Below are 27006 nucleotides of genomic sequence, written 5' to 3'. Positions count from 1 at the left end.
AGATGGATGGTAGTATTTGATACCACTGAACTGTACAGTATACTTAAAAAATGCTTAAGGTGGTCAATTCTATGTCATATATATTTTACCATGATAAAAAAAGAATTTTTAATAAATAAAAAGAATTAAAACAAACCAAAAAAAAAAAAGAGGTTAGATATGGCAGACAGAATAATGGTCCCCCCCCAAAAAATATCCTCTTCCTAATCCCTGGATCCTGTGAATCTCACCTTATATAACAAAAGGGACTTTGTAGATGTGATTAAATTAAGAACCTGGAGATGAGATTTTCCTGGATTGTCCAGTGAATTCAGTCACTAGGGTCCTTATAAGAGAGAGGCATGTGGGTCAGTCAGAAGAAGAGGATGTGACAACAAAAGTGGTGTCAGAAAGGAAATAAGACGCTACGCTGCTGGCTTTAAAGACAGAGGAAGGGGTCCAGGAGCCAAGGAACACAAGAGGCCTCCAGACACTGGAAAAGACAAAGAAACAGAGTCTCCCCGAGGCCTCCAGAAGGAATCAAGCCCTGCCGACGCCTAGATTTTAGACCAGTGAAATTTCTGACCTTTGGAACTGTAAGATAATCAGTTTGTGTTATTTTTAGCCATTCAGGTTGGGGTCATGTTTTCCAGCAGCCCTAAGAAACAAATGCATCAGGTCATGGTGGGGACCTGGAGGGCCAGACAGGAGTGCAGGCAGGCAAGGATGCAGAGGACCCTCTTCGGGAGCAGCTCTGCAAATCAACTCCATCCTGCCAGAGGGCTCCTCGTGGAGGCCTCAGTCCTACAGGGAAGAGCAACCACTTTTCATTCTCATGAAGTCTTGCTATCGATGGAGGCACAGCTGAAGGCCAGAGGATGCTGGGGAGCTGGGGAGCCATCCCGAAGTGGAAGATGGTGAGTGAAAACTGAAAGTCCTTTGGCAGCCCAGGCTGCTGTCACCCCTCTCCTCAGAAACGCTCAGAGCAAGGGCCTGACAGGTGTGGCTGCAGCACTTAGTCCGGAGTTGCCACATCCTGCCGCATTCCTGTGATACAGCTTGACTGTTTTCACACACAGTTTATGAGACTCAGTCTCATCTTTCTGTAGCCTCTGCACTTTTTTCATTTGCCCCACAAGCCTGTTCTCAAAAATACTTATTGAAGAAATAAACAAACAAATGAACAAACCACCAAATGCATAAACAGACTACCAAAAAAGACCCAAGTAGTATCACAAAGTATCATTGTCTTTAATTAGCTTGAAAGTGGGGGGCTGGGAGTGAGATGGAGATCAGGTAAAGATCCTTTCTTCTTTTGATCGCCCAAGGAAGGGCCTGATTGAGCACATAACCTCCCTGCAGTCAGACACATTGGCAGGTGTCCTTGGGCCCAGAATAGAAAGGTGGTTGGGAGTCCTGTTGCTGCAGTAGTTGGTATGCAGGCAGACGCTCCTGGAGCATTTGAAATCTGAGAGAGTGGATGATAATAACCCATAATCAATGTTGCATTTGCCAACAACCAAAAGAAAAATGAACCTTTAATTGAGCAAGATTTGGCATCAATCAATGATGTGACTTCAGTCAGGCAAAACCAACAAATTACTGAGTCAGACATCCAACTGTGAGAATTGTTCTCTACTGGTGCAAAGAAGCAAAATGTGGATATATATATGGCATATCTTTCCCAGCCCAGGACCATAACTCACTGTGAAAAAAATCCTCTGTCTGTTTTTAAGTCTTCTTGAGTTTCTTCTTTAAGTTATGTTCGAGCAGGGCTTAACTTATTTTGTACCTCCAAGTTCTTCGGAAGTGTTAGGTCTCATTTTATTTCACTGACCTTTCCTGAAACAAATGAATATAATTAAATTAGCAGGCACCTGGTCAGAGAGCCATAGAAGGAGCCAGCCATTCGAAGTAACAGTAGCAAGCCCGAGGACATCTGGCAAGATGGTGGTGATAGGGCAGCATAAGTTTCGGACCTTCTGGAATCTCCTCATGAAAACAGAGCTATTAAGTAGCAAAACGAACAAACCCAGCCACAGACAACATCTACCACAAAACGAGCTGATGAAGGATCCTCACGAAACCCAGATGCAAGCAAGTTGGGAAAACCCACCATCAACAGCAAGTCCTAAGTGCTCTAAGCACCTGTGAGAAAGCAGAGGGAAGCCACAAGGCATCTACGGACCTAGAACAAGAAAACCCAAAATAGCCAACAGGTGGGGAGCACTTGCAGGCCTGTCAAGAACAGGGGCCATTACTGGGAGGGGCTATGGTCAGCTCTGAACGATGAGCTTTCTAAACTGACCAGCCAAGGCTCCGGGACAGGACCCCACATCCGGGGACACTGCTGGGAGTGGAATAAAAACCGAGCAGCAGTGATGCTTTCAGACTGATCGAGCCTGCCCACAGAAGCACCAGCTGCAGACCTTCGTGCTGACGGCCCTGCATCCTGCCTGCTTATGTGACCCAGCTGGCTCTCTGTTGCCCTGAAGTCTGTCTGGACACAGTTCTTTGTTGACCTATCTGGTCATAATTCTGCTGTTCAACACCTGTCACTCTCTCAGACACAGTTTTCCTATCACCCTCTGACTTCATGCATAATTTTAATCAATTACTCCTACTTCTACCCACTGGAGCTATAAAGAGGTTGCCTCCCTCCTCCATATGTCAGTTTCAAATATTTGACAACAGCTATCATGGGCCTACTAAAAGCATCTCTCCTTTGGGCCAAGTGTCTCCAGTTTCTTCAATATCTCCTTCTGAAATGTAGCATCCAGAATCTTTATCCTGACCTCCTGCCTCTGGGCTTGTTGGAGTTCATGAAATACAGAAAACAAACAAACAAACAAACAACAACAACAAAAGCACCAGTCCTGGAACCAGAGAGTTCGTATCCTATTACCCTCTCTGGGCTTCAGTTTTCTCATCTGTAATGTGGGGATAATGTTAAATCATAGATTCATTTTGAGGTTCAATAAGATAAGGTAGTCACTTTGAGAACTCTAGAGCATGGAAAAAATATACATAAATGTTTAGGCATCATTTCTCAAAGTTGTAACATCATTGGCACCCAAGTTGCATTTCTAGAAAGAGATTGTTCCAAAAGTGGCCTGTTTAAAGGAGGGTGCCGTGGACTGTCTTCTCCCTTATTCTAGCCTCCAGGCTTCTTCTAACGCAGCTTCGGTTACACAGACCTGGCAGGCCTATTGCACCGCTGGTCCTCACTGAGCTGGCAGTGAGCCGGACGACTGCAACACCACTGACTCTAGTCTCTTGTCTTAGACAAGGCCATGCGTAATATTACACAGCACCTGCATGAAGAGAGTTGCTGTCGCCCCTGTGCAAAAGGCCTTCTATGCAGAATTAGATCAGTTCGTCATTCTTTTCCCCAACTTTATCCCAAGGAATGTTTTTTTTTTCTGGGTAAGGGAACATACAGAAATCTTTGTGCCTTTCTCGTTTAAAAAAACATTATAGTAATATATGTCTGATCTTCATTTTCCTCAATATCCTATCAATCTTTGACCTAAGAACCAATCTAAAACTTTAAGTTATTCTTATTTTTGGCCTATTCTCTCTCCTCTGTATTACAAACTCCATATGCCCACTCTAGGATATGCACATCCTTTTACTTAAGCTAGATGTGTCTTTCAAATTTCACAAGGCAGCACCTACCAATGTGCCAAGGTTTGTTAAACAGGTCCACCACGTGGCACATACGGCCTTGATTGCTCCCTTAAATACTACTCTAAAATTCATCCATTTTTAAAAGTCAGCAATAAAGTTTTAGAAAATGCATGTGATTAGCTGTTTTAATGAAAGGGTAGTTTTAAAAATAAGAGGCAAAGCATGTTATTCACTTTGCTTCAATAAACAAAACCTCCTGGGAGGCTGGCTGCTTGGCTCACAAGGCCAGTGCCCACGTGGCGCTGGTTACCTTGAGTCATTAGCCAAGAACAGAGAAAGAAATAAATAGCCACAGAAGCATTAGTGTTGAAAATCAAAACTTTCACATTATATTGAGGTCACTTATTCTATCACATACTGAGAACACATAGGCTTTCAAATATATAACCTTTCCCATACATATGTATGCTCTCTCCCACACACATATGTCCAGATATACAGTTGCCCTTATATCCGACGAGAACATTAATCTCACAGACATTCTTGGAGAAAGGGTAATGACAATTTATAGATGTGTAATAATACCATCCAATCACAGTAAGGCAAGGAATAAAATCTCACTTCATAAGACTTCAGAGAGAAAAGGAGCTGGGGATCAACATTGAGCTCTTGGTTTACAGTCTGATTGGTGAAAGTTCCCAAGGGATGTGGCTGAGACGTTGACCAAACCACCATTGGCATTTGAGCAGCTAAGTATATCAGAGACCCTTGTGTGATATTTACAACCATGTGGCTAGAGACAGGACTTAGTTGAATGTATATTAACACAAGATGTGTTTAGAAAATGTCCCGGACAAGATGGATGGATTTTCACTGTCTCAGCCCCTCCTCTCCCTGGTACCCCTTATGCTGTTGGTACTTTGTAGTTTATGATTTCAGAGAACTACCTTTAAATTGTTTGACCTAAAGGATATCTCCCAGTGAGATTGCAAACTCTGTAACTATAAACCAGGTCTTCAGATTCCTTTCTCTCTCTCCTCACTAAGCTCCTAATCCTAGGCCTTTCATAAAGCAAGCACCCAATAGACATTCCCTGACCAAATGGCCTAATGTGGCCTTGGAGATATCAACATGATGTAGGTCCTGAAATGCCTGATGCTGTAACAAAAGAAGTGTTAAGAGGGCTGGGGCTTGGACACTCTCCCTTGCACTTACTACAGACCCTGTCATTTTTTCATCCTTTGATGTATTTTATCTTTGGATGCATTTTTTAAAATCATGCCATTAAAATTTTGTTACTCATTCGGATACATGAGTTTAAGAGATAACTCTTTATAAATTACCAACATTCCAAAGAGTCATGGGTTTGAGGCCAAAAGTTGCTCTTATACAAAAAAAAAAGAGTCAAGTATGGTTGCTCACCCAAGAAGCAGAGAAGGGCAAGCCTCTTGCCCCCAGACAGAGATGGTCCCATGTAGTGGCGGAGAAGCCTGTTTTTGATCTGTGGAAGCCTGCAACCTGGCCACTGCCAGAGGTCTGAGTTTTGATATTTTTTCCCATTTTCAAAGTGTGTGCTTATTTAAATTTTATAACCTTCTGGTAATAAACTCCTAGGGCTTTCAGGAAATAAGATAACAGATCAGCTTGAAGTTAAAGCAGGTGAAAGAACATAGGCCAGGGAAACAGAGCGAATTCCTGCTAAAAAGAACTCGGCAAGCCTTGTATTGTGGTGGCACTAGCCTGATTGCACAAGGTAGCTGGCTCTATACTAAAGCTGGGCACATCTGGAAATGATCATTTTGCACTTGGTTTGGCCACTTCCTATGGCCAGACCTCACTGTCTTGCCTTATATAAACTACAGACTCACATTTCTGGCCAAAGAGGATGATTTGCTTGGCCGACACATCCCTGAAAATGACATCAGGTGGTTACCAAGCATATAAACAGACCTCAAACACACAAAAGAACATGATCATTGCCCACAGTCATTATTCCTTAGTGTGCTTTTGGCCAAATACAGTACGACAACAGAGATACTGTTTTACCCTGAGTCCCTCTCATGGTTAGCTAGCAGCTCCTCAGTGATTTGTATCAGAACTCTCTACACAGTTGGCAGTGGTCACTAGTTGAGTTGACCAGGGTGTGGCCTCAAAGATCCCAAGTCTAGAGCCTGGGATAAGGCTGTGAGTGATGCTTCTGCTCTGCATCCTCCTCATATGCAGGAAATTTGGAAGGTTGTTTTCATCTCACCCACAGTGCTGACTATCCCTTTATGAAGACTGAGTCTAATGGGCTCCTGGCACACACCCTGGCTGACAGGTTTGTTAAAAATGTGACAAAACAAATAAGCAAAAGCAATTAACCAAATAAACAAAACCAAAAGAACACACCACTTCTCCAGCTGACCGGGCGTTTCCCAGGCCTGCCTCCAGGAACTCACTTCCACCACAGCCTGGCCCTGAGCCTGAGCCTAGTTGCATCCTTGCTGAAGGACTGTCCACGTCCCAAACTACCTCTTTCGTGAAAGGCACTGCTTCTCACTACTCTAAACCACCTTCTTGTAAAAACAAGAAAATCAAGGGATACAATTAGTATCCAATCCAACTAGTATGATGATCCAAACGCCACTGCATGAGCAAGCCCAAGGTGGAGGAGTGTGGCCCCTATGGCACTGTCCCTTTGGCAACTGGGGGAAAGAACATTGGTGTCATGGTTTTAAGACACAGGCAATGCTGGCTGCCCTAGCTGGTGGAGCCCAGGTGAAAGGTTTTTAGATAAGATTCCACTCCATTTATAATTGAACTTGTGGTTCTGGCTCAGGAATGTTTTACCTGGTAAAGTGGTTAGCATCTGACATCAGGGTTTGGGGGACAGTCACAGTCAAGACAGTGACATGGTGTCTGTGTTTTTCCTTTGGGGAAGGAAATGGAGTCAGGGAACGTGCCAGAGAGGAATCGTTTAGATACACAAAAACCATTCATGCAGATTTGGATGGAAAGGGAAATTTATTCAAAAGATTCTGACTAGGTGAGATCCAAGAAAAAGGTGACTTACTAGACTCTAGAGCCAAGACCATTCTAAGTGCAGGCGTGCCTACACTTTCCTATGTGCATTGATATCATTCTGCTTCCTGATCCCTTTCTCTGCATTTTTCAAGGGAGGGAATCTAGTTGGCTTCTGGCCGATCTTGTTAGTCCACTACCATTTGGGTGGGAGGGAGAATACATAGTAGAAGAACTTGGCTGAGTTAGGGTAGTGTAATTCCTTTAAGAAAGAAGTGTGGTAGCAGGAGAGTACTGACGAGCGGTTCTGCTGCAGAGGACTCCTCCCATTTCATCCCTTAGTAATGGGGTAGTATTCTTATTTGCATCACATCAATATGAATCAGAAGAGTGGACCTGGAGCAGGGGAATCCCTCCTAACCTGGTCATCAAAACAGACTGAAGGGAGACCGAGTGCCTTCTGGTCAGTACGTAGAACATTTGAGAAAGGTGGAATGGGGACTAGAGAGAAAGGGTGAGAAGGCATGCACACTAAAGATTAATTAAATGTCTTAAAAAATCAGATCCTCTTGCCCTCCCTCAGACCCTTTCTCAACTGTGTTCCCACCCAGAGGAATGGCTAATTAGTGGGAGGTCAGTGCATTTACACAGACTTACTCCAATTTATCAGAGAGGTAGGAAGGGCAAGGCAGGAGTGATTGGTTGACACTATTATACAATTATCTGGAAATCTAATTTATGGAACCAGTAGCCATCTGTTCCATGGGTAATGTGCCAAGGTACCTGCCAACCGCATAACGAGCTTTCTGCTGTTGGGCAACTAATTGCATCTGTGGGACCAACACAGCATGAGACTCTACTCGTGGAATGTGATCGTCCACCAAATTACCACTTTTGCTTGAGTTTTTCTCTGAGGGTCAGTAAGCATAGAGCAAAGTCTCGGACACAGCACAGCAACAGAAGGATGGAGAGGCTGGTAGTCCCGTGCTTCCAAAACGTGGTAGGTCAGGGGGCCAAGCACGTTCCCGGAGCGGCTCAGGAGACGGCGGTTCTGCTGCAGTTCGTTTTCCCCCCCTGAGAAACAGGAAAGCCTGATTAGGATGAAGCTGGGAAAGGAGGTCAGGGCCTAGAAAGGCTTAAAAGTTGATATCGGTAGTTCCTTCCTCACCTTCATTTTTTCTCTCTCTCTCTTTTTAAGCCACCTTGTTTAGAGACTTAAGGGAGTGGATTGTGCAGGGAGTATAAAATCTACATCTTTACCCCTGTCACTGCAGATGACATGGCAACCAATAGTTTAGATTACAAGCTTCTTCGCTCTAACAAATTTCCCACAGGGAAAAGATCCTCATTGTTTGGTGTTACCCACAACAACCAGAACACGGAAGGAAGAAAGTTCATAGTAGGAGGATTCCTCAACCTCCTCTGCAGCCCCTACCTCCAGAAACCTGTCCAACCAAGGGATTTCCACAGAGCCTGAGCAGACTAGATCCTAGGTTTTTGTAAAGTTTAATAAATTACCATATGATGGATGGATGGATGGATATCTATTCTGCCTAAAGGGACTTAACCCCAAAGTCCAAGTGACAGTAAGCTTTTCATTGCTGTTTTTTTTTTTTTTTAAGAATATATCAGCATAATCAAAAATGTACCAAGAACACTGAATATTACACAGGCCTCTCAGTATCAGCTACTTTTAGCCTTCTAGGGGGACTGGGGACAGATCTCTTCTCATATAGCTGTCCTGGGCTCTTTCTAACCTCTCATTAAATCCATATCATGCTGGATTGGCTCTGAGCTTCAGTGTAAAAAACACTGCTTGGATTCCAGGCAGACCAGTACCTAGCACATTGCCCATGTTTGATGAATACTTAGCAATGATCTTAGTGCAACCAAGAGGAAAAAACAAGGGATTTAACCAACAGAGGGAAGTACACATAATACTGGAGGAGCTAAGCTGCTAATAAAAAACATGAATCAAAGGTGCTTTTGAGTCACTGGTCCTCTGGAGGTCAGTGAAGGGGTATCACATCAAAGCTGCTGCTGAAGGAGCTCCTGCAACAGGAAGAACGGTCATTAGCCTGGGCCCATTGTGAAATGTAAATAAGTCAGATTCGAGAAGATCGAATTGGCTTTCCAGAGATGTTTCCATTGTCTATAGGAATAGATGTTTCTAGTGGTGTGGATACCCTACAAAACAAAATATTATAGCTGATAGTCAGTTATGGAATGGATCCTGTGAGGCTTTTTGTTTGGTTGGTTTTAATTAAAAAATTTTTTTTTGAAGAAGTAGTTGTTTGACTACCTTTCTGGTTGTATTTTGAATGGATGAATAGAAAGATCGAGTCTATGCATAGGCACACACAAGCTGGGTGTCAAATGTCAGTGGAATGAATGTTGACCTAGGATCGACAATTTACTGTGATGACAGAGGTGACATCTGCCCAGGAGTGTGGTGGTAAATGTCTAACAATTGGCTTTCTTAAAAAAATGCCCCAATTCGTAGTGTTTGCCCCGTCTAGTGGTCTAAATATTCTTACCATGTCTGGTTCCAAGGTACCAAAATGACATCGCTGACCATGAGCAGGGAAGAGAGGCAGTCCCAGCACACCACTGCATCCTCTGGAACAAGCTAAATCCAGGTGACAGAATCCAGAACACCCACCAGCTTTGATAGGGGCTGAATTTTACATTGTTGTATATCTGGTGTCATGGCTACATTCAAAGAAATTAGTTTCCTTTAATAATAATTGGTATATTAAAAATAATGTCAAGTAACACCTTAAGGATAATTGTATAGCTTAGTTAACCATCTTGAAACAAAATATTTGTCAATAAAGTTTTCAGATTGACATGGCATTGATTTTTAAAGGCTTTCAATGACATCTGACATGTAGTAGAAATTACAGCACTGAAAAATTGCACTAAAGTGACCTATCATTAACAGAACTCTAATCTCAACTCTAAATTTACCTTAACTGAAAACCTTAAAGAGATTTTGAGAATAACAAGAATATTTTAAGATCTCTTAACTAATATTTTATTCTCAATTTTTTTGACTAAGCTTTTTAAAAGACTATGCCTTTTCTCACAAAATTCTCTGAGAGTATCTGATAGTGTTTGTTTTTCTGCAAAGAAGAAAGGTAAAGAGACAGTTTCCTTTCCAGAAGTCAGATACAAATATGACTTCAAATAAGTCAGAATTCTCCATTTCTATATATTCTAAATTTTTGATCTGTAGAAGTCTCTTTCACCTCTAGAACTCTGTGGGTCTCCATTTCATTTCTATTTGAAGGCCCAAGAAATGTCTTTTCAATGCAGTGCTAGCTGAAAGAGTTAGTTTTGGAAAACCTTGTCTTCACTGATGGCTATTTTCTCTGTCAGTTTCTATTGGATGCTGTGCACCAAGTGCACAGTAAGCTCAAAATACATAAACGAGCCTCTCGTGGACCTTCTTCCTGGGATACACACAAGATTTCCCCTTTTCCAATCAGACAGTCATCATCAGAGATGAATTATCAGTCTCATGCTGTTTCCTCTATGCCAGGGAATACATGATGTGTAATCTCTTGGAGTTAACCAGTAGAAGTGATGTGGAATAAGTCTCTAGGGTTACTGTACAAATGACTCATTTCCCCATCTTTAGCTCTAAGAACTAAAACTTCCTGGGCCTTGTGTGCCTAGGAAATTGCCTGATTCCTGATTCTACAATTCATGTGTCCGGTACTGTTTCCCCTCCCTCTGTCCCTGAGTCTGTCATTTGTCTCTTCACTCATCACTGTCCATACCCAACACTTGGAAAATTCAGATGACCAAGTCCTTAAATCAAGTGACACCTCCATTTCCACATATCCACGTTTGTTAGCCTCTGGGAAAGGAAACCATTTTAGATCTTTGTGCAAAAGTCATGTATTTCAAATATAGTTTTATGTGGTGAAATTCTACCTTAAGCTAGCATTTATTTAACTCATTTTTCTAACAAAGTCTGCTTCAGAAAAGCAGAGTTAGCTGATTCTCATCTAGTAATGGTTGCTAGGAAACCATTCTCCAGCAAATTAGAGTCACATAGGCTCTGACTTCCCTATCTTGAGAACTCCTATAGAATTAATGTAGGCATGATTTATTCAATGATGAATCAGCATGATTTAGTGATATCTTTTCTCTCTTACTATTAAACTGCTATTTAAATAATTAACTTTTGTCTACAATTTATGTTTTAGCTTCCCAGTTAGTCTTTAAACTCTCAGAAAATAAATATTTTTGCATGCATACCTTTGAAACCCTGCTCTCAAATGCCTAGTCACCAGAGCTTAAATTAACCAACATGCACTGATTGTACTTGAAGGGAGGTGGTCTCCTGGGAGAAACAGCTCCAGATTGGGGTGGGGAGAGGGGTGGGGGAAACAGTCTGAGGTAAGTTCCAATGATAATTAAATGCATTCTCAAACCTATTTTCTTTCTTTGGTTTTTATATTTCTGTTTTCTGCTGTTAAATTTGAGGCCACAGAAGGGAAAACTTGCTGAAACATTCAAGAAGTAGTTAAGGGAATTGGTATAATTTCTTTGTAGAACAATTTGGCAATATCCATTAAAGCTGGAGATGCACATATACTATGACCCGTAAGTCCATTGCTTGATACATAAAATTATCACAGTGTAAGAGAAATTCACCAAAATCTTCATTTCGACATTGTTCGTAACAGATTCAAAAATGAAAACAACTTAAATGTCCATCAAAAATAGAATAGATAAAATTGGGGCTACATTCCTTCAACAACACGCTATTAATACTATACTAGGAATACCATATTACCATGCTCTACTATACAGCACTGTATTACACTATGCCCTATTATATAATAGTTAAATGAGCTGGAGCTACACATGTCAACATGATAAATAAGTCATGAGCAAAACAAATCTATTTGCAGAGAAATGCATACCATGTGATACCAGTTATATAAAGTTTAAAATATGTCAAACCAAATTGTGTATGAAAACATTTTACAGTAAAAATATACAAATATTTATGGGGATAAAATCACTAAATCCAGCACGATGGTTACCTTCGGAGAGGAGGAAAGATGGACAGATAAGGAAGGGCTACGTAATTTTTCTATTCTTTTAAAAAATATATTTGAAGAAAGTCTAGCAAAATGCTAGGACTGGACAAAGTTGAGTGGTAAGAGCACGGATGGTTGTTACATTATCCTCGATGCTTTTAAATGTTTGATATATTGCATTTTGTTTTCAGAAAATTGTTTTAGAATGACAACAGACCAAAGATTCTTTTGCTAGGGTAGGTCATGATCGCACAAAGCAGGCTTGACAGAAATTAAAAGCATTTTCAGTTCACGGAATTTGGCTCCGAGTTAGATAAATTTATTGCATTCTATCTACACATTAGAAAGTTCACATGAATTAGATCTTTTAAATACTGGCAATAGAACAAAGAAATGTCAGATGATGAGACATGATCTTTTTTAAAAATGGTAAATAAATCTTTCTTTGTTTTACTTTGTTTGAAGTTAGTTATAGAAGCAGTGCATCACTTTGGGCAGCTAAAAATGCCTAGAGCAATGATTCTGAAGCTTTAACGAACATAAAAATTACCTGGAATACTTGTTAAAATGCATATTCCCTAGCCCAACCCCTTACCTATCCCCCCCCCCAATCCCTCAGATGCTAATTCAGTACCCCAGGGTTGGGGCCCTATCATTTCCACTTTTAGCAGTCACCCCAGCTAATTCTGATGAAGCTGGTCGGTGAACAAGGTGACCATAGAGTAAACTGAGACTGTCCCAGGCAGGTTGTTCCACCTGTGAACCAGAGAACACTAGTGATGCCTATTATGAGGACACACTGAAAGCGTCATAGGTGTCATTAGCTAATAAATATCTCCTTGAAAATCCAATTTTAATTTATAAAATTAAAACATACAACAAACATTCATTCATTCACCAGATACTTATTGAATGTCTTTTATGTGCACAGTACTTCTTTTTTCTTCCATAATTGTGCCCTATGTTAATCTATTGATACCCATACATATGTAAAATTTTACATAAATGCATAAATATGTTCTGCTGATTTATCACTTGGCTTTCTTCCCCCATCTCCTAAAGCTGAACTGATGTGCCAGGAACATCTTCTTCTTCTTTTTTTTTTTTTTTAATATGGCCTTTTTTTTGCCCTTTTTATTTGTTTAACCACCCCTCCCACTCTTCTTCTTCCATCGATATTAGCCACCCCTTGCCCAGATAATACATGTTAATGACCTAATATGTACCTTCCCATATACTTCTTTATGTTCATATAATCTTACATAGACATATATGCACATATACCTAAACATAGCATATCCACATGTATAGATGACTCAGTATGGTCAAATATGCAGTCTCTCTCTGCCAGAAGCTTATCATTTCTTGGGGGAGACAATTCACATGTACAAAAATATCGAGACAAGGAAGACAAAGGAAGAAAGTAGTGCAGTGCCACAGTCATACAGTGAAAAATATAAAGAAAAGGCCTATCATCTCATATGTTGTAGGCTTGTGAGAGGCAAAAAAAAAAAAAAAAAATAGAAACTATAAGGGTCATTGTCATTGCTTCCATGTCATGAGCTACTCAGATCAAAATTAGCTTAAAATCTGGATTCTGTGTGTGAGAGAGATGTATTTTCCCAGGTGAAAAAGAGAACGCCTCACCCTCAGAGGGCAGAGCTAAGGGGGGTCCCTCCCTAAGGTGAAGCTTCCAGACACCAGGAACATCTCTGGGCTAGAGCAAGGTGAAGGTCAGGCAAGCAAAGGCTCTGTATTTAATTTAGCAAATGCCATGGTGATATTTGCAGGCACAATCATGCAAATGTTATTTGCTGTGAGGAATGCATTTCCAAAGCAGATGCTTCTCACCATCTATCCACTTGGCTGCCTCTAAGTGAAGCAATTCCTTTTTCAGCCTCCCAGGAGGATGTTAGTGTGTGGGGGCCTGGGCCTGGACTCAGCAAGCCAACCTAAAGGAAAAGTGAAAATCCTCCTCTTTGGCCGGTGAAGTGGACTTCTGCCCTGGGAATGGCAGAGCCAGAATATGCAGATTTTGGAGGACACAAGTCAGTCCCCACCTTCCACATCGGCCCTGTGTCCTGAAGAGCAGTGAGGCCTTGAGTAGAAACTGACCACCTTATTGAAATCAGAATTAGAGCTTAAGGTAAGTTAAGGGGTAAAAAAAAAAAAAGTCTAGAAAGCAAAGCTCAAATGCAGCTGGGATCGGTGAGGCAAAAGGAGACAGCTGTCTGGTTGATGGTTCCAGTCCTCCTGCATGCTGGCCGCTTTGTTTACCCAGGGTGCCTTTTCTTTTGTCAAACCTCTTGGCAGAACAATAATGTAGAGTCATATGGCTCCCCAGTCCTTGGCTGGCCCAGGCACCATGGAAAAATAAGCCAACTAAGCAAAGAAACCTACAGCATGACCTTTGCTTCCACTACCAGGGGTACCCCCGAACTCCCTCAACAGGGATAAGAACTCACTCCAGTCTTCTGAGAAACACCCGTAGCAGTCTTATCAAGTAAAGAGATATAATTTAAAAGCCATTGCACTTGGAATTGAATGCCTAGAAAGACAGCCTCTAGTATAGTGGAAAGAAAATGGGAGATAAGTGATTCATGTTCCAGATCCACACTCACCCACCGGTGACTCTGGGCAGGCTCCTGGAGCTCACTGAGCCTCCATTTCTTCATCTGTGGAATGAGAATATTAATATCTTCCCACTCACCTCACCTGATTGATGTGAGGACTGTGCATTGTGACGACTGCTGAAGCATTTCTGAAATACTAAATGTTATAAAATGACAAGGTCTTTATGGCACTATTTCAAATCTTCTGCCACCAGAGATGTGAGAGGAGCCCACGACAAGGCCTCAGGAGAGATGTATAACACAGGAGCTTTTAGTAAAGGCACCAAGGCAGTGCCTAATTACCTGCTAAACAGGATGGAGAAGAAAGGCCCACAGTCATTCCTGGAAGCAAGCGCTGACTCTGGTCTACAACATACAGTTTTAGAGAGAGGTTGGGAGTTGTCAGTCCTTGAAGATTTAAATAACTGAACAGTTAAAGAACCCAGGTGAACAGAAAGCATGCAGATGGCTTTATCAGAGAGCAGAATAAAATTGTCTTTACCCCACATTGGAAAAACATCTGTGAAGCTGAAACCAGGTCTCCCTGCTACTAAGGGGTTTCTAGGTGTCCTCTGCTGACCCTCAGCCTCCACTTACATTAGAGATGAGAGGTAACAAAACCACAAAGAGCCCTCCAATTTTTCATTCCCTCATACTTCTTTCATTAGGTTCTATCTACACAAGCCCAATATTGTGAAAGATGTTCTACAATTAAAAGAAAAAACAAGCGGAAATTCAGCCACCTCCAATGTGCTGTGTAACAAGACAATGAAAATGACAAGTGTATGTGATTATCTTTTTTCTACTTATTGTTTATTCAAAATATAGATGGCTGCCAACCAACTTTTCAGATTAGCATCAGATAACTAGTATTACCACACCAAGCTAATATAGTTCGAACAAAGGCAAAGAAATTTGACATTTTGGTTAGCATGTACATTATTATCGGTATAAATGTACAATTTCCAAGAGACTTGCTTAAATGTTGAAACCAGTTCAAATATTTCTGATGAGATCTGGAAGTCTAGATCTCTAGGTTGGCAATCACTTTTTTAGACGATAATGCCCTGACACTCTCCCTTCTCCCATACTCTCCAGCCAGGGGCCTTACTTGTCTCCCAGCGCAAGCAGGAGTACATGCTGAGCTTTTTCCAAGCCAAAAAGTAAAAGGGGTGGATTGGATGCTCTCTGGTTCTCCCACTCATGAGGCTCACCCCTCCAGGACCACACAGCTTGCCTGGAGCTGAGCTGACCCTGGCATCTAGCCACCTTTTCTGCCTCCTGATCTGCTTCTCTCTCTCTCTCTCTGTTTCTTCTTTGGAAGGCAGGAATTTTCATGTCCTGGTATAAAATAAAATTAATCTCAGAAATTCTACCATGGCTTTCTTAAAGCAGTATCGTGATGAACTAAGATTTGGGGGCCTAAAGGGGAATATTAGAAAATAAAAGTTGGAGATCACGAATGTATTGCCAGTAAAGATGAAGAGAGTACTCTGAATTCCAAAGACCAGTACTAATAAGCCAGGCAGGAAGATCCCTGGAAAAGAATATTTCACTGGTGGAAATATCCCCTGAGCAACATGCGTATCTGCCGAGTAGTCTCCTGAGCAGACTCTTTGCCAAGAAAAACTACCATGCAGATAGACGGCTGGCATGAGTCACCTGTGGGTGAACATCTGCATGCCCATGTCCCGAGTCCTCTCCAGGATCAGTAGGAATTCTTTCCCCCAGGCCCAATTTCCTGAGACAACTGAAAACAGACTTTCTAAATCTGCAACGCCAAGACCCAGACCTTGGACCCAAGGTCCCTCGAAGAGCAAACCCAGTCCAAATGTGGGGCCAAAGCAGCCTCTCAACTGCTGTCCTTGGGTCCCCTTATCTTCATGGTCAGGGGAGGTCCTTGGCACCAAGGACTCAGGGGAAAGGCAGTAGAGTGCCACGAGGAAGCACATGGGCTTTGGTGTCAAAGCCTGACACTGCTGTGTGACTGGGGCAAGTATTTTAGCCTCTCTTAGTCTGTGTCCTCTTCTACAAAGTGTTGGTGGTGATAACAGTAATAAGACCTACTTCAGAGGGTCATCGTGAGGATTAAATGGTGCTTAGCACAGCAGCTGGCACACTGTAAGCACTCCGTAAATGTTAGCTGTTGCTATTAATACCCAGCGGGCTTCCACTGTGTTGTTTGGCAAGGACACAGCCCTGTGCTTTACAAGGTTCAGACAGTTTTCCCTCTTAACATTCCGTCCTTCAGCACCCTGGCCAGAGACAACAGTGTCTCCCATGATGTCGTTTCACTGAACTATATAAGATAGGATCAGAGAACATTCTGCTTGCATCACGGTCTTAAGTGTACACCAGCAGCTCACGGGCTTGCCTGTCTCTCTAGGGTACTGGGAGCTCAGAACTTCAATCACCTATAAATGGCACTAGATCAGGAAGCAAAACCAACACTCTGTGACTGTGGTTCTTCCAAGAGTGAAAAACCTTTTGATGGCCAAGGGGAAGCCCTTGCTTCTAACCTCTGTTCTGGCCAAATCCCAGGTGGTGGAGCCTCGTCTGCTAATGCAGTGAAGATACAAGATCAAACCAAAGAAGTGTAATTGAGAACTGCCCGGGCCTCTCACATCTCTTCCCTCACATTCTCCCGGAGGGGAATCCAGGTTGAAAAACATGGAGTTAGTATCACACTCTGGTTTAATGAAGGCTCTCAGAGACAGCTGAGGTAGCTTCAACTCCACAGGCCTTTGATAGATAGGGGAGCCAACAAAATGCCCCCTAGGCATCATTTCAAGTTGTTTTCTTGAAGCTTCCAGAGCAGTCAAGCAATTACTTCTTTGTGAAATCCAGGAAAAGCTAGTGAGATAAACTCCCTGGGTAAACAGGACTCCTTCTGCAAAAATGCGGGAATGAGATGAGCAAAGAGCATGAAAATCACCATTGGAAGGGAGCTATAGATGATTTGTATTTTACAAATGAGGAAACAGACTTAGAAGGACTGCATTTCCCAAGTCACAGTGAGTCAGAGGCAGACATAAACCGATAATAAAAACAATATGGCAGCTAATGCTTATCTAGAGCTTAGCATGTTTCAGGCATGGCATTTAGGGCTTTACATGGACCTTGAGTGCATCCTTTAAAGGCTGTGCCTCAGTTTCCTCACCTGGGAAATGAAGATAATAGTAGTGTTTTCCTCAACCTTATAGGGTTAGTGTAAGTATTAAATGATTCTCCTTGCAAAGCTTTTAGAACAGTGCCTAACACACCGTAATTGCAGTTTGCATTAGCTCTTACTACTATTATTATGAAAACGACTATCATTATTGTCTCTCAGAAGAAGAGCAAGGTCTGTGGCTAACGCAAAGACAAAGGCAACGCCTTCACCATCTAAAATAAGTGTGGTTAACACCTCTGGCAACAAAATAGCTGTGACCTTCCATAGGAGGGCAGGAATGTCACCTGCCAAGAAGCAGGAGACTCCAGCCAAGCTACAGCCACCACAGCAACTCTGGGCAGAGCAGAAGTTCCATTTTGCCAAAAGGGAGTCAGTAGCCAAAAAGATGAACAAAAGGAAGGCCAAGGAGGACCCTATGGAGAGGCACCAAGGACAGGGATAGTAGTGACTCAGAGGAGGGAGGGCAGAGGAGGAGGGAGCCGCAGGTGTGACAGGAGCCGGAGAGGCGAGGTTTCCCTCTGGGAAAGCTTACTGCAGAATAGAGGCTGGAAGGAGTCAGGATGCTGAGGGGTGTGGCAGAAATGGCCAAGAAGGTGAGCTTCAAAGACAATTCAGGCAATCGATATAGGAGTTTACCTCTGTGAATCTACATAGTGTTACCTCATTTATTAAAACGTTTTTTTTTTTCATCATGTCTGTAGAATTTTCTTGATATCTACTCCAGCGGCCTGCTTTTGGATGCATTCAAGTGCTTAAAGTGGTTAAATACTGAGTGGGGTGCCCCTGAGCCCACGCAGACAGGGTTTGCTGCACTCTGCATCTGTGCACTGTGAGCCCTCAGGTTTTGGGGTGGGGCCTGGTTGGGTTCCCCCATTTCAGTCTTCAAGCCAAATAGGGTGTTCCATTAAGGCATCAGCAAACCCCTATGCCAAAGCTCTGTCCTAGACGCTCTCTTCTGATCCCACAAGGCCTCCTCATCATCTGGCAGGGACTGGAAGTCAGTGGTTTCCCTGGCTGGAAGCAGCGGCTCTGGCCTGGAAGCCTGGCTGTGCTAGCCCTGGCAAACCCTCCTGCTCTGCCTCTGGACCCCAGGGTCTACTAGGGGGCATTTTAAGGCAAAAAGCACCAGCATCCTGAATCCAGGAGGAGTTTCCTTAGCACCTCTCCACACATGCTTACGTGTCTGGGCATCTGTATAGCAACAAAAATCTCGAGTCCACAGGGACCAGCCACTGATGTCTATCAACTGGCATGTGGGCTTTAGGTCATTTTCTGAACCTGACTGATTGGAGGTGACGTAGGTGGGGAGGCTGTATTTACCACAGGCTTTTTAGCACATGGAATTAGATACTTCCAAAAAGGCCAGAGACATTTAGACCTAAGGAGGATAAAACCAAGTACAATTTGGTCTATGATAGCTTCAATGCACAGATTGCTATTGTCTGCTACCTTCTCTTCTTCCCTCTCCTGCTCCCTCCTTTTGTTTCCTCTACATCCTTTCCCTTTGTGATCTCATCCACTCCGCCACCTTCAACCATCATCTGTATACACGATTCCCCAATTCACATTTCTAGCTCCTCCCTTTCCCTGATCTCGGTTCCACAATGCCAAACTTCTCCTGATCATCTCCCCTTGAATGTGGTGCCAGCTTCTCAAACTCATTATTCCAGAACTAAATTCACCAGCTACTCCACTGAAGCCTCTTCTTCTGAGCTCCCTTCCTCTGCTAGAACTATCATACTCTCAGCAATAAAGCTTGAGTCCTCTAATCCCTCTCTTCCCAACTCCCAATATTCCATGAACCTCCAAGTTCTGCCAATTTTACCCTGAAAAGGCCTCTTGCTTCTGTCCTCTCTTTCCTGTTCTCATCATCACTGCCACTTTCTTAATTGTGGCTGTTGTAACTTCTTACTGAATTATGGCAATAGCCTCCTAACTGGTCTCCCAGCCTCAACTACTCCTTGCTCCCCATCCCAGTACTTTCTAGGCTCTGTCATCAGTTTATTTGTCCAAAGATCATATTTGATTATATCACCTCTTCAGCCGGGGCAGGGAGCTGTTTCCTCTAGCTGTTATCTCCAGAATAAATTGCTAATGCCTTGGCCTTCGAAAGGGCGAAGAGGGATGTGGAATGAGTTTTTCCTTATAAGCCAACTCTAATTGATTGGTGGTGGCTCTGTGAAATGCATTGTGGAAAAGGACTCAAGGCTATATTCAGAGTTAATAGAAAAGATCCCCAGGATCAGTGAGTCATGTCTTTCACGAGCACTAAAAGAGGTCAATGGGACACCCATGCCTCCTACGAGCCACCCCACTTTTAGCCCTGTCATCATTTAACCTGCTTTCATCGTCTATTTAACATTAGAGCTCTGCAATCTCTTGTTAAACAAAACAAAACAAAAGAAAACATTCCCCCTCCGCAATGCCGTTAAACTGAGCATCTGTAAATCCGACCTATTTCCCAAAGCTGTACTCAAATTCCATCTCCCCGTTAAAAGGTCCTTCTTTTCCCCCAAGCTGAACAAGATCTCTCTCAAACTTCTGAATTCGTAGTCTCTCTCTAATATTATACTTTCCTTTCCATAAGCAACTGGACAGCAGAAGCCATACGGCTTGTCCAATATTTCACAGATAGTGGACAAATATTTGTTACATGAATGAATGGCTATCCAAATGTGATATGTATCCCTAATAATGATGCCATTCATCGCTTATTTTTCAATTAACAATGCAAGTATCACAACAGAATTATTGGCTATTATTAGCAGTCAAAGCTATAAGAAAAATGCAAGCTGAGTTCTGAATTTCCTACCCTTTATTCTAAAACCCCGGAAACTTTATTATTGAACATTCTAGTCACTTCCCTTGCCGGGCTCCCTAATAGGACATGTGCAGAGGATAATTGAACCTCTCCAGGGCCCATGCTCTACTGAGGCCGACAGAGAAGGGTTGGAGAGTTGTCTTGGCAGCATGATGCCATTTGGGGAGTTTATGCTGGTTTTGTTGCAGATGCTATGTTGTTTTGGTTTCCCTCTACAAGTTCACATTCATTGTTCTCCCTCTGGTTTTCAAAGGCTCAAAAACTAGTTGACTCAGAGCGCCCCCAAATTAAAAAGAAAAAACACATAACCTGAGTAAACACACTGGAAAAACAGTGGTGGATTTTGATTTTCAAGCACTAATTTAAGAAGGGGTCACCTGTTGGTGTCACCTGTGTATGACCCAGAGCAGACAGAGCCCAGGAGTTCCTTCAACTGACCGAGCATCAAAGTCCACTGGGGAAATTTTTTCTAAAAATACATGGTGATTCCTGAGCCTCATTCTATGAGATCTTATTTCAGTTGGTCTAGGATAATGGCTTGAAATACATTTTTAGAAAAGTTTTCCTAGACAATACTGGTGTGCAGGTATGTTTGGAAACCAACTGTATAGCAGAGGAATGTGTAGAAAAGGGGGTCGTTGTTTGCTTACAAGCCTACAGGTTGGCTGGGAGGTCTTCTGACCTTAGCTGGGCTCGCTCGTGCACTGGCAGTCAGCTCTCCTTACCTTGGCTGGGCTCTCTTATGTGTCTGGAAGTCAGCAGGTTGTGAGACAATCTAGGATGTCCTCAAGCTGAAAAAACTGGGCTCTCTTCCATGTGGCCTCTATTCTTCTGACAGGAAACACCATTCTTCTTCTCTAGGTGATGGTGTTCTACAAAAGAGACCCGTAGTAGTCAAGGCTTCTTGAAACCCAGGCTCCGAGCTGCTTTGCCATCATTTCTGCTACATTTACTGGCCAGAAGAAGTCACAGGACCAGCACTGATTCCAAGACAGGAGAAAGAGATTCCTTTCTTTCAAGAAGAATGCTACAAAGCCACATTAAGTATTATATACAAATATGGGTGAGGAGAAAATTGGGGCCATTTTTGACAACAATTTATTCCAATGTGGAAAGATTCAGTGCTGTAAAACAATTTCCTTTAAAAGCCACAAAAACTCTCTTTGCAGTAAATTGCCATTATTAGAATGAATTTCTAATTATGTTAATGTTTGATGAGTGACTGAATAAAGAATGAATGAATGAATTTTAGAGACTTGCATTAAGCACCATTCCATCCCCACTCTTGCATAGTTCAGGATTTCAGTCCAGATGCCCAAGCTGCTCCATTTTTCTGTCACAGAATTCCATCATAATGAAGATCCTGTGAACCGGGCTTTCCCAAGGCCAGCAGGGTAAAGTCCGTCAGCAGGAATCAGGCCCAGACAGTGTAACCTAATGCCAGAGAGATGCCACAAACTGCCCGGAGCCCGCAGCATTAGGCCTCCTCCCTGAAGCTTCATAGCCCCAGGAGTTGCTGAGCCTGTAGAATAAGTACACAGCAATGTCCTTTTTAAAAACAAGTGATACCAGTGAGGCCAACAAGAGAATGTAGGACATTAATATGAATTGTACCTGGGAACATGATGCTAAACTGTCTGAGTTGCCAAGGCGATGCCAGCAGGTCAAAAAATGGGGGGTTGGGAGGGAGGCCCATGTGGGGATTCGAGGGGCTTCTGCACTCTCTGCCTTTTTCCCTTGTCCAAAGAACCAGAGACTCTTCAGCTGTGTGATTCTAATTTGCACTCTTCAGTGTCTCACTACTGAACGGTTGGTTACCTCCATATTCTTGTTTAGCAGTGAATGTCCTACAGTCCCAGTGTGGTTATAGGTTTTTAATCCTGGGGCCGCAGGACAGTTCCATCTAAAAGATGTGACTCCTCAGTGTACTACATGGCAGGCCTCATGGGACCTGCAGCCATCAGACCCTCTCACAAGCTTGAAAACCTGCTTTCCCCCTCACCCACTGTGCCCAGCCCCTCAGGGAACCTGGCAATGGTCACCTCTCTCTTGGTGTGTATTTCATCAGTACCTGAGGAGCATCCTTAGAATCTGCCCCTTGCTCTGAGCCCAGGCAGCTTCTCTTTCTTTTTTTTTTTTTTTTTTTCTAACAAGCCAGCAGCGGGGAACAGCAAAGCCCCCAGAGCCCTGTTTTTATTTTTAACATCTGTCTCCTGCATACATTATACGTAATCCCTTCATCCCCCCCACAGAACTGTGATCAATTTGTTCTTTTTGGAAACAACACTGTGTCTAAAAGAAAAAAAAAAATCCAAATACTAAATAATTAACTCAAGGACATCTTCCAAGAAAAATACAAGAATTCAAAAGAATAATCTTCCACCTGAATGATTTAGGCCTCTATTAATGATAACTTCCGAGTCATTGTAATTAGTGATTGCCAGGATGGCATTTAGAACGGAAAGTTGGGAAAGACTAAAAAGGGAAACCTGTGATAAGATCTAACCATGAAATCTTTCCCAGGGGAAAGGGCAGGACTTCATTTCAGGATCCTTTTAACACAAGTCTTAGCAAAGCCTGAGAGAATACTCTAGAAGGAGCAATTGTCCTCTAGGGAGAGATCAGAAAACCATAAACAGTTACTTACATCTTGGCTTTACAAAGTGATTGACAGCTGTGAATGGTGATGACAACAGCAGCAGCAAATGCGGACAACACAAATTAGGAAAAATGTTCATTTTTGAAATGAATTAATGCAACCAGCTTAACAGCTCGTTAGAAGGGAGCCACTGGTGAGCAGTGACTACTCAGCAGTTTCATGTTGGGAAGCCTTTTCCTTGTGTTATTTAGATCTATTTCTTTTTCTCCATGGGCCCAATTAACATGTAATTTGGATCACGTGTTAAACCCACTACCAAATGTACCACATACTTCAGATGACAGACTATAATTTAGGAGAAAATCCTCTGGAGATAGAAGCATCGTGATCTGTTAGAACATGCTACAGTTTCATGGGCCTTATTCAGGATGGCGAGGCACTGTCGATAACTCAGTGCCACTGAGAACGTCATGTATAAGATCTATTTGATATTTAGTGGCAACGATTGCAAATAAGAATGAAGTATGAGCACTCCAAAGCCTGGCAACTCTATGCTCTACTCAATTTCCCAGCAGGATCCCCAGTTTTGCCTGGTTTCCGAGGGTTCCCTCACCATATCAAAGGCTGTTGGAGAGCCAAGACCCCAGAGGGACCCCTCAAGCCTGCACGTCCCAGACACCCCCATCAGCTCTCCAGGAGATTCAGTTACTCAGGCACTACCTCTGCCACCAAGAAATGGAGGGGTCTGTGGAGATGGGAGGAGCATTCGGGGTCACTCCTCACTCAGATGTGGCTCACCCAGCTGCCTAGCCCCGTCTTCTCGATTTGGACTCTACCACTGCATTCGGGCTGCATAAGATACTACTCAAGGCTCAGGGCACTCTTTCTAATCACACATGTGTGGCCATTTTACCTCTGACACATTCTAGTCGCTGAGCAGGGCCACCCCAACCCATGAGATGTGGAGGGGGGTTCCTTCACTACATGCTAGTAACAAATGTTTTGCTAAGCTGACCGTAGAACATGCCTCAGTTCCCAAGGCCTGACCAGCAGAGCCTCCATCCCACCCCCTACTCCTACCTCCCACCAGATGGATTTCCTCTCAGAGGTGGTTGAAGCCAGCCAAACGGTCAGGTCTGGCTTTCTATCTTTGCACATGTGCGTGCGTGCGTGCGTGCGTGCGTGTGTGTGTGTGTTAGTGGTAATGATGATGGGGTTGGAGCAACAAGGGCACTCTTAGGACTCTGGCCTTTTTCCTCCCAAATGTGTCTGCCCCTATATAACTAGGTAGATGCAGATAGAGGCAATTCCAGCGAGCCACAGATGCAAACAGGTATGTGCAGAATAACCTACTGAGAGATTAATTAACACTGGTTTTGCTTCAGTGGGAGTCAAAATATAAGGAGTGTTTATCTCTCTCCTATCCCAAGAGGCCTTTGTGTTGGACAGCTGGGCTGCCTAGTCTCCAGGGAGTTTTCCTGGCATTTGCAGCTCAGGTCTACAACCAGAAGTTGCAAATGTCCAGGAGATAGCCATGCACATGCCTGTGTGACACATTTCCTCTCCTCCCCCATCTATAACAACCCCACCCCCATCACCCCCACCAAATAGAAGCACTTGGTTTCAAAAGCTAAGCCAATTAAGGAAGCCTTGTTCAAGGGCAAAATGGGGAGAGAAATTTCTTCAAGGACGAAGGGTAAAAAAAAAATGAGAGTATCCATAAGTGGCATGAACTGTGCCCCGCTCCCCGCCCGCACTCCCACACAGCACCCAGAGGTGACTGAGCCTCTCTCTAAAGAAGTGCCATTGTGTGGATGCCCAAGAGGTGGACATTAGGCCTGGCACTGTGAGAACTGCAGCCAAGATCCCACTTTGCCCAGAAGCCGCAGGCAACTCTGTTCCTCTAGCCCTTTCCTCAGTAATGACTCTATGCGTGTGGTGACCAGAGACCCTGCACCAGAAGATCATGCTCTGCCTGGGTCCTCTGGGATTTCCACCAGATCCCAGGGAGGGGTGGGACTAAACCATAACCAACCTTGGCTTCTTACCACTGGTAAGTGGGGGCTCAGTGGCTGATTCGATGTTCTTCAGAACAAATAAAGTAGTGTGACAATTATTATCCTCAAAAGTGGTGGAGGAATTAGGGGAGATATGATATTTAACTTCATCCACCCAAGGAGTCTGAGTCCCAGACCTGAGAACAGCAACTTGTCCTTTTACACAGTGACACTGGGCCAACTGCTAGGTTCTTTGCAACCAATAAAAATCAGACTCTACCTCTTGAACCCTGCTGCTTTCCTTCCTTCCTCCCCAGTTGGGTGGGCCTCAGCTGGGCCTAGGGAAGGCTAGCCAGAGAGGAGCTGGAATGAAAGAGGTAGGGGAGGTGTTCTGGCTTTAACTTCTTCCTCTCATTTTTCCTGCTGAGTCTCGCTCAGAGTAGGCTCTCGGTGGGTATTGTGAGTAATGAATTAGCCAATTTTTTTTTTTCCATCTTTAAAACCTAAGTCAATCTCCTCCCCTGCGCTCCCAGAAGCCAGCCTAGATGAGCCCCACTTCTCTTCCTTGCCTCTCCTCATCCCACCCGCAGTCCAGGCTGCATTAATTTACAGTTTCTCCTATGCCAATAAATAGGAGCATTTCTAGGTATTTTTGACATGGTTTGTTATTGATTTGTTAGTTGATTATATGCTCCATAAGAGCAAAAACCATGCCTTCTACCCTACTGACATCCCCAGCTGACACCAGTTTAAATGCTGGTCTCTATTTCCAAAGGCTCCAGGCCACCTTGTGTACACTGTAAAACCCCTCCCCGAGAGGCCTGGGGTGGAACTAAACACTCGCTGTCTGCCTCCCTCGTTTTCTTTACCTCTACTGCTTAAAGCCAAAGTTCTACCACCTCCTCAGGCAGGTTTGAGAGGAGTCTAGAAAATCAAAAATGCCTTAAATCAGTATTTTGTGGAAAGAACCAAGTTCAGGAATGGAAGCAGCCAACCAGCATCAGTCTATTAAGGCCTGACTTGCTTGGTTTGGTGCCATAAGTAAACAGTTTTCTCAGCTAGATAGATTTACTGCCCTGCCAAGGACTTACACAGTGAACTCCAGGAATCTCTGAATCGCTTTCTGCTTTTGGGTCACCCTGGGGACTAAGCCCTTCCCGTGAAGGAGATGAGATTATCTACTTTGTCCCCAAACCATGGTTCTAGGTATTCTGTGAAAGCATCCTTGCCATAGATGTCTTTGCCACAAGCATTTCACAACATAATTAATTGCCCATAAAGCAATTTTACTGTAAAAAAAAAAAAATAGAGAGAGAAAATAACTGGCTTACAGTTTGGGGTTTTTTGTTTGGTTGGTTGATTGGTTTCATTTCTCCATCGATGAATCAAGTGCCGTAAAAAAGACAAATGACTGGTTGACAGTTTGGTTTCATCGGGCTGATAGTTTGGTTTCATTTCTCCGTTGATGAAGTACAATCACTTTTACATTATATAAAATCTTAGTTCCACATTTCCCATAGAACTTTGGAACGTCTATCAATGGACATGTGGCCATATGCCAAGAATAAATAGTGTAGCCAGCTTTCACAATGCAACACAGAGCTCACTTACAACTATGCATCTCAGCATTTGGAAACTGATACTTCCTGTAATAAAGGAAGAAATTTTAGCAAAAAAAAAAAAAAGTGCAATTCTAAATGAGGAAATGAGTCAACAAACCCCACCCCCCAAAAAAGCATAATACTAAGAACACAAGACATTGAGGACAAGTGCTTAGGTACAACCTGCAGAATAAAATCAGTTATTTACACAGTATTGCCATGAATCAACACATATCTTAAATGCATTCAGACATTTACTATTTTCAATAAAGTCATGACTTTTCTCTTTTGGGGCAAAATTGCCTCTAACCAATTAGTTATGCAGCTAAAATGCTTATGCCTAAAATGCTGGACCCACAATATCAAACTCTCTTCTGAAGCCAGTAATCTCCTTTCCCATTGACTCAATTTGCAGCCTGAACTTTCTTGCCAACTCATTTTTCTGAACATTATGTGCTGAGAGAAGGGGAGAGTGAGTCTAAAACCACATCTAGGCTCCCTAAAGATGTTTTCAGGGCATGTCAGCTTCATC

At 43.1% G+C, this 27006-nt stretch overlaps 1 long non-coding RNA gene across 2 annotated transcripts; it reads right to left on the bottom strand.

Annotated features, from left to right (window-relative positions):
- Positions 1-1218: 1218 nt before the first annotated feature.
- LOC107503280 lies at positions 1219-26456 on the bottom strand. Of its 2 annotated transcripts, XR_001595198.2 has the most exons (4): positions 26205-26456; positions 21003-21149; positions 1686-7686; positions 1219-1447 (listed from the first exon to the last, which is right to left on the bottom strand). It is a non-coding gene; the product is annotated as an uncharacterized LOC107503280 (long non-coding RNA). The 2 variants fall into 2 exon arrangements; XR_001595199.2 differs by lacking the exons at positions 21003-21149; positions 26205-26456 and having other exon boundaries at positions 1686-1821; positions 7502-12228.
- Positions 26457-27006: the final 550 nt, after the last annotated feature.

The sequence above is a fragment of the Rousettus aegyptiacus genome, unplaced genomic scaffold, assembly GCF_014176215.1.
Source record: "Rousettus aegyptiacus isolate mRouAeg1 unplaced genomic scaffold, mRouAeg1.p scaffold_m13_p_3, whole genome shotgun sequence".
In the NCBI taxonomy this organism is placed as follows: Eukaryota; Metazoa; Chordata; class Mammalia; order Chiroptera; family Pteropodidae; genus Rousettus; species Rousettus aegyptiacus.
Note: the sequence above shows the minus strand (reverse complement) of the source record. Positions and strands in the feature narration are given on the sequence as shown.